This window comes from Pagrus pagrus (assembly GCF_965226575.1).
Source record: "Pagrus pagrus genome assembly, chromosome: 13".
NCBI classification, from domain to species: domain Eukaryota; kingdom Metazoa; phylum Chordata; class Actinopteri; order Spariformes; family Sparidae; genus Pagrus; species Pagrus pagrus.
Genome location: NC_140197.1, coordinates 27,555,339 through 27,563,996, shown reverse-complemented (window position 1 = coordinate 27,563,996; position 8,658 = coordinate 27,555,339).

Below are 8,658 nucleotides of genomic sequence, written 5' to 3'. Positions count from 1 at the left end.
TTGTAGCCGTTATTCACTGTGTGTCCTTCAGACTAATGAGCGCTGTGCAGGTTATAATTGTTCGCAAATGGTCCACGTCTGATTTTAATATAGAAAATCACAGGAAACACTGCAAGGTGGTCATTATGTGAGAAAAGAAAGAAACCGTTTCAGCCTGAAGAACTAGCTCTCATTAAAAATAATTGAGGATGATATGTTTTTCATTCCTGTGTTTTTAGTGATTCGTTTTGAATATAAGGCTTTTAGAAGAGGTCGTTCAACAGGCTGCAATAAATTAGCTTTTTTGGACTGTAAGAGAGCCTTCAGGGCGGATTTTTCTTTTCCCATTCAAACTAAACAACCAGTCACAACAAGACGACACATACAGAGACTCATCCTGTTCACCGGCGGTGACCGAACAGTGGAAGCGAACGAAGAAAAACGCTTCAAGACGACGAAGAGAGCTGCCATGAGAAAAATAAAAGAGTTGTGCCAGTGTGGAGGGGATCGCAAACTGCACGACGGACAGAAAGTTAGCTGATACAGCAGCTTTAACTTACTCGGACATGACGGAAATTACAGCTGCAGCTCCCGTTTGAAACACTTTGCACCAGAGGAGCACGAAACTCAGAAAGTAGCACAGTTACTTCTTAAAGATATGTTAAAGCAAATAATGAGTCTATTGTCAGCACCACATGAGATTAATAAAACTTTTAAAATAAACTTTAATGAGAAAATAATTGTTGATTTCACGGAAATTCCTGAATGGCGTTTTCCTTCAAGCTCTTTCTAACTATTATCATCGCGAAACCACACTATGACTCAATTTCGAGTCTTGCAGTTTTGCCAGATAGCCTCTCATAATTGTTGTGTAATTGTTTGTTGCTCAGTGTTTACACCCCGCTCGTTAGTGCCGGCTGTGTGGCTCTGTGAAGAACGCCTGCTCCGGTGCCCCGGGCGTCTCTGTCCCCGCTGATGATGTAACGCGGCTCTAAATTAGGAAGAGCTCTGTAACAACCGGCTCTGATTTAAACTGACTCAGAGGCGACCATGCAGGATCATGCCTTTAAGGTTAACATGTTAGACCTGTAAATGAGAGACATCCGCTCGGTGGGTTTAACTCGTGGTTGTGAATGCTAGGTGTGTGATTATCTCAGGCCTGCTGATGTGTTTGTATAAGTTCAGCTGTCAGTCTGTTCAAACATCTGCAGTTATGTTTCTCACCACAACACAAATTGGGGAAACAAATCAGAATAATATAAACATAATCCCTTGAAGGATGCTGTCCTGAGAGCCATCAGTTGTCTCAGCAATCTCCAATCTGGTCTAAAACAACATATGTTTACGTCCACGTGACGAAGCCCCCTAACACCCTAATTATGAGGAGTTCAGAGGAGGTTACAGAGTCCACATATGGTGGAAACCTGGTGAATGAGCCAGCGAAATGTTGAAATAAGCAGGATCGTCCCTCCTCCTCAGTCCCCCGCTGGCCTGCACTCACATAGCTCCGACCGCCACCGGGCCTGAGTACCGCTACCTCTTATTCATACGTCATCACGTCGTAGCGCAGTCGCATCACAATGGAGAACAACACTAAATTTGCTCACTTCACTGCGGCTTATTTTGTGTTGCTTTGGTCATAGACGGTTCTAACATTCCTGGGTTTCTCGATTATGCAAGGCGGCGTAACACTCATGATTATACTTCATGTCCACGTGCATGAGCAACCGCACAGTGCCGAAGCAAACCTCTTCCAACCAGGCAAGGTCAAACGTGCGCTCCCTAACAGTTGCTGGGTTTTTTTCAATCATCACCACAATTGTTCGATAACCACATATTTACGATTCTAACCACGATCCGCTTACCTCTAAACCACCATGTTTCCAAACCTGACACGCGAGATGGTTTGTTACATACAATCATCTGTAAAAGGCGCTGCTAAAAAACTGTTTGGAAAAGGGCAGCCGGGTTCAATGATTGGATGTGGTGTCTGACCACAGACCGGACCTGAACCCTTGATTCTGGTGTCACAGTCCTGCAACTGCGACTCCAGCGCAGTTCATAAATACAGTGTTTTATTTACTCAGAGACGTGGTGCAGGCACAGATACGTTAATATAGAAGTCATGCTTCATGTCACGACGAGAAATTGAAAATTTTGTGTCCATGACCACTGTGTTGGTCATTCTGGAGGGCACGAACAAACCTCTTCTTTTGCCGGGTGTCGCTCTGCAGTCAAGGTCACAGGCAAAATCAGGAACACAACACAAATAATCAAAAAAAGACAACGCTGAGAAATGGCTGGGACTGTCGACACATAAGGTACTAAGACGAACTGATGAACTGAGAAGAAGGCAACGACCCTCATTACACCTGGAGGGGAAAACTAATGAGGAACAGATTAAACTAATTAGCGTAATCACAAGAAAGAAGAGTTTCTAATTTAGCAATGATAGGGAGTCATATTAAGTTTTTTTAATCAATGACACAGAAAAAGGAGGAACCCATATTTCTGGCAGAACAGGTTAATAAAAGTACTCACACTTGTAGTCATGAGAGAGACACAGCTGTGTTCAGGAGGGCACAGGCGGCCTGCAGACAGCAGATGAAGCAGTGGATTGGCAGAGCTATGACTAACCCTGACAGAAACTGTTTGCACTCCTGTCCTCTCCTCCTCTCGCTGGACATGTTTGATCAGCTGACAGACATTATCCGCCTCTCCCGTTCCCACTGCACACTTCTTGGACTGCTCACCTAATTCCTCTCAGTCTGCAGTCAGGTGTGAACCGCAGCGTTCGTCCTGTGCCAGCGCTGAACTACTGCAACCTGCCTTCCAGAGATAACTCTGCCCCCTTTCCCTGCCGTCTAGTTCCCATCACCACGATACTCCCACGCGTCTCCCAAACTCTCAAACTGTCACGGCTGTGAGCTATTTCGACATCGGTTTCATGTTCAGTCGGCCTCACGAGGAATAAGGAAAAACCGCAGAAGCTGAGGAAATGGCTATTTTGTCAGGATGAGGATTCGTGGGAACTGACGCTGTCGAGCACATCAGGACCCCCGCAGGGAGACGCAGGACTTGTACCATCTCATAGATGCTTTTCATTCACAGAATTAGCTACGATGTGATATCCTTTCTATGCATTATTTAGTCCTTTGTTTGATACATACAGTTATTGTAACTCAAAATACATCAAACCTGCATTTCTATAGCACTTTTCCAGTCTACTGAGCGGTCAAAGCACAACACTTGTCACATCCACTCACTCTCACACATTCATACACTGATGACAGAGGGCGTCATGGAAGGTGCCAACTGCTCATCAGGGGCAGGCTGAGGTTCAGTGCCTTGCACAAGCAGCCGTGGGAGCCAGGGATTGGAACCAGTGACCGTCCGATTACTGGACGAGCCGCTCTACCTCCTGAGCTACGGCCTGTATCGAAAATACCCAGGTTAGCTTCTTTTAATGGTGTTAATGTGTCACACTTTCTTGAAATGTTGATTCATAATTAAATAAATGTAATAATAAATGCATTTTAATTGGAACTAGAACAGCACTCAGTAGAGCGCATACCTCCGCCATGGCCCAACAGTCCCCTTTTGTTCTGATCCATGCGTTTTTATTCTGTGAGATGTAACTGCAACTAAAACAAAATTCATAAAAAAAAAGAAAACTCCTGGATCCGTCCCTTTATTCAGATCTGCACCAGAAGTTACCGGGTCGTATTCTGGGCTGAGACCCATCCTCTTTATTTCTGTGTAATCCCTCTAACAAAACCAAAGACCCAGAAAAGAAACGGACACTGATGGAAACACATCCTCCTTGGCGGAGGTATTTCTGGCTGTTTACAGTAAGTGAAAGCGAGACCTTCCCTGTCCCTCTTGCCTAAAAGCCTGTGGCAACCATCTTGTCTATTTGTTGACTTGCAGCTCGTGTTTTCCACCACGGTCCAAAGGATGTGACTTTCTGCACGTTCTCGAGAGCCTCGTCTCTGCCCGTCTTCGCTCCGTCAACAGAGAGCAACAACAGTGAACGTTAAAAGCTCCACAGAGCCCATTTAGCTGATAAAATGTATTTCCAGTCGGTGTTGTATTGTTTGTTTTTGGGCCGAGAAGCCCAGAACTAAAAAAATCTAAACGGCGAATAAACAAACTGAACCAAACTAGTTTTCTCACGTCTCCTCCTGAGAATATAAAGATAAAACTATCTGTTCAATCTTTTTATGTCTCCGCTCCAGTTATTTTGCTGATCAGGGCAGATGCACGCTGCAGTTTCGGGCTGTAGAGAAGAAGAAAAAAAAATCACTGGAGCATTCACATCACATGAGTCGGGCGTGTTGAGCCCCGCTGTGAACAAAACTGAAGATTCCCAGAGAAACAACAGGGAGGGCTGATGCTGCAAAGCTGTGGATTAATCTCAGACAAACACAACTGCAGAGGAGTAAAACTGTGTTTGGGAGTCATATTAATATTCATCTCTTTTATCTGTCCTGTGCAGGAGATGTTGCTCTCCTCGCACGCTGCAGGGATCCTCTGACATTGAGCAACTTAAAGAGGCATTTCAGGACAGAGTCCATTTGTAAAGATGTTTAGCTGCGCTGCACTTAATCGCAAAAGAAATAATTTACCATATGTTTGCTGCGCTTGATGGATATAATTGGGAATTTTTAATATCCCAATAAAACAGCAGACTTCATGAGACGGAGGACGTATTTAAGAGACACACAGTGTGAGCAACTGTCCCGCATTATACGCAGTATATTCTGCAAAACCGTGCGAAATGCTTGAGGGGAAAAAATAGATGATGGTGATTATGATGCAGGGAAAATATGCTCAAAATTAACTCCCATAGGTTTCTTGTTCTGGTAATATAAAGGCGACCCACCCCGACACCACCCACACAGGCCGATCTGCACACATCCGCCCTCTCATTGTTTCTAAGCACTCATTTTCTCTAATTAAATCATTTCCTTGCGTTGCAATCAAGGCTCCTCACGCTTTAGTCTTTTTCCCGCCGTATTAAAATACGATCATAATTTTTCAGAAAATGAGAGGAACAGTAATGTTTTAGCGTTAATATCTGCGAGCTCTGATGACAGTAGACCCACTGATAAGCGATAACTCTAATAACACTGGATTGTGTTAATGGTACGTTTGGGATCGTTGAGCATACTTAACAGCAAGACTCCCCAAAGTCATCTTGAAGAGTAATTAGCATCAATCCATCAAAGTTTATTACAGCTAACTTAAACACGCTGCATTAACTCCTCTCAAACTCTTACGGTTTATATGTTAGAAGCAGATTAAAAATAGATAACGGCGACGGATTTACCAAAGTGATCTCTGAATCAGTGGATCCTTCCTTTTAGACATGCAATAATGATTAAATGTCATGTTTGGTGATGTCTTTATTAGCTGCATAGCCAGCTAACTAAGCTAACGTTGCTCCACAACTCACAGGTTTTTTATGACTTTGTACGTTTCACGCAATTGTTTAAAATCATCTTGTATCTTCAGTTCCCATTCCTTGCATCCTCCAAGCAGCCGTGCGGTGCATTCTGGCAGCGTCACATTGAGATCGAGCAGACGTGTAATCCATTCCTTCCAGTTTTGTTTTTGGTTTTGGGTAAATGGAAGAAACCACCACTGAAGCTCTGCAGACCGTCACGCTTACTGAAACCCCAGCGAACACAAAACAATTTCTTTTTTGGCTAAGGGTTTAGCTAACGGTCAATTTTCACGATGAGCGGTTCCTGAGAGTTGCAGACATTATTTGTCGAAGCTCTTCGAAGCACATAATGTCTTTATTAAAGTCTTATATCATTTTCATCTGTGTGTACTTACTATTTTGGGGCTGAGGATATTTTAATTGCGAGTTCTTAGCGGAGCAAATGGCTGTTGGCTCTCTTTCAATCTTTTTTTTCTCGTGCTGGAGGGCTTTCCCTGTTTTAGCTTTTGAAATCACAGTTTTAACGAACTGAGCATCGGGGATGAGAGGGTCCTTCTATTACATTTAAATGTAATCTGCAAGGCAAACTAGCTCTCATTCCCCCCGCGGCAAACGAGCCGATGTGATAATGCGGATGTGCGAAGCTGCTGTGTGTGTGAGAGAGTACGAGCGCTGTCTGCGAGGCTCATGGGATGCTTCGTCACCTCTAAACAGTGCAGATTGGAAACACTTAACCCCGGGGCAGAGCATTAATGCCATACATCCATACAGGGACGGAGGTAGCCAAAGATAACCGAGTGAGGGGAAGGCATAAATAGTGGCCTGATTCTGTCTACAATCAAGTGGTCTGACTGTATCATATCTCAGCTATTTCCATTACGGTGCTTCCCATGGGCCCCGTGCTGCCTGGTGATGAAAGCCTGTCGCAGCAGGGGCCCTTCAGAGCCACTTAATGAAACTTTAATCAAATCCTACAGTAAGCAATTACCCACTCTGCTCATTTTGTTTCCTATATAACTTTTAAAGTGATTAGACGTGCACATTATTAGTTGTTTTTTTTTTGATAGGTTGCAGCTTCACGATGGAGAGAAATGAATTAATGTCGTGTATTCTGAGGAGATAAGGACCCCGGCGCTCGTCCGCCACGAGCAACCGTGTTATTTTCAGCCCCGTGGCCGAACGCGCTGTGATTAAATGTGACCACGCAGTAAGTGAGAAAATAAATGACACAGAGCCTGCCATGTTCACACCTGTTGTCGGGGAGGGGTGTGAAGGAGCTTTGTGGGAGTATGAGGAAATATTACAACAGAAGACGACGCAGATTAAAACCAGAATTGAAGCTGCTGTAATAATTACATCAGCAGTGGATGTACTGAGTGTGTGATGTGAAATTGTAACACATCTACGTACAGAAATGACACCTTAGCCCCTTCCATGTATTTCTAGTGTTTTTCCATTCATTTTCCCTCACCTGTGTTTCTCCGCCTCACTCCACCTGCGTCTCATCCCCTCACTAGTTTAGTTTGTATTTAGGTCCAGTCTTTTGTTCGGCCATTGTTGAGTTATCTGTTCAGTTTCTGTTATCCTGCTGTTGACTCCTTGTACCGTCGCTCCATGGGTTTTCCTGTTTTTCTACCTTTTCTTTGTTTTTGCGTTTCTTCTTGGGTTTCTGCAGTTTTTCCTGTCTGCCCTTTGTTTCTTCTATTTTTGGATTTTATGGATTTGGACTTTTATTTTATTAAAGCTGGCCTTTCGTTCAATTACTCGGCTGCCTGTGTCTCGTGCATGCTCCACCGTGACGTCACTACCAATCAATAAATACAAATATGTATTGTAAGAAGCTGCGTTCACAGTCGTCCGGTATTTAACTGATGAGGATGGGCTGTATAACCTCCCCTCAGCTCTACAGAGCATTTTTACATCTTTTGTATCATCACTTAGATATTTGGTTTACAACCTTGCTGTTTTTTTACTCTCATCAGCTTCGTTCTGCAACAGGCATCTGTTTCCAGCAAGAAACCTCTGATAATTTAGCATTTAGCAACTAAACAGCCGGATATTTCCCTCCAGAGTTGATAGAGAGAAAACAAAGCAGCCAAAAAACCCACCTGGGTCAGCGAGTTCACCGAAAGGTTCAGACTGACGTCGTATTACAGTGTACACGTTCTCCAGAGGGGACTCTCTGATTAAAATAACAGCGTCTTTGTTGTTAACCGAGCCCATTAAAAGAAATAAACACAGTGTCAAGGTCGATTTTATAGTTAAATACACTCTCAACTTATCATTTAAACACATAGAGCTGCTCACCAGGCAGCAACACGTCGATGTTTGCTGCACTGCTGCGAGGGGAAATGGACTTTCCTTGTCTTGGTGGGTTCAAAACAAAGAAAAACATTCCTGCTGCTCTGCTGCATGTTCTGGTAAATACTGCGTTCCCTGATGTATGATTGTCTAATGGTATGGTGCGAAGTAACAAATGAGAGTCTGTCAGACGAGATGTAGTGTGCTTTGCTAGTTCATTGCCAAGGTGCCTAACCATCGCCTGTTGACGATTGATGAGCTCCTAAAAGCCCTCACAACAACTCCTCTCAAAGTCCACTGGCTCCGCTGGAGCGACGCTGAGTAAAAAAGACTGATATGTGGGTAGGATGGATGTTGTAATCAACAAGGTCCTTATGTAAGAGGAGACTTGATGGCCCCCTTTTACTCTCTGGGCAACAACCACTACATCCTCTCAACATCCCTTCACTGCTGAGCTTTGGGTTTTTTCCATCAGACACATTCACTCTCTGCCTCTTTAACAGGTCTGGTTGTGTTCGCTGCCTCGGCCTCACTTCTGCTTGTTTAGCTTCTCTAGCTTGGACACATAAAGATGTAACGATAAGTGATGAGACAGACATTACCTTAGCGTGGATGCAAGGTCATTAACAAGAGATGCGGTACTCAGGATGTGCAGTAAGAGATGCTACCGGAGGGTCACGGCTGTTCTGGCTTTCGCCATCTTCACTTACAAGTGTGGTTACGTCCTCAATCAGTGCATTAAAGGCTCCGCAGGCAGTGTAGGACGACTTTTAGCCGTCTGTAAGTGCCCTTGAAACATTATATACACTCTGGGCTCCATTATTCTACTTACAGAGATATAAGAGCAGCATCATTTAGTTTATTAACTTCCAAGTTATTCAATGTATTAGATTTTCAGCTATGATGGTGTCGCGGCGCAGTGGATGGTA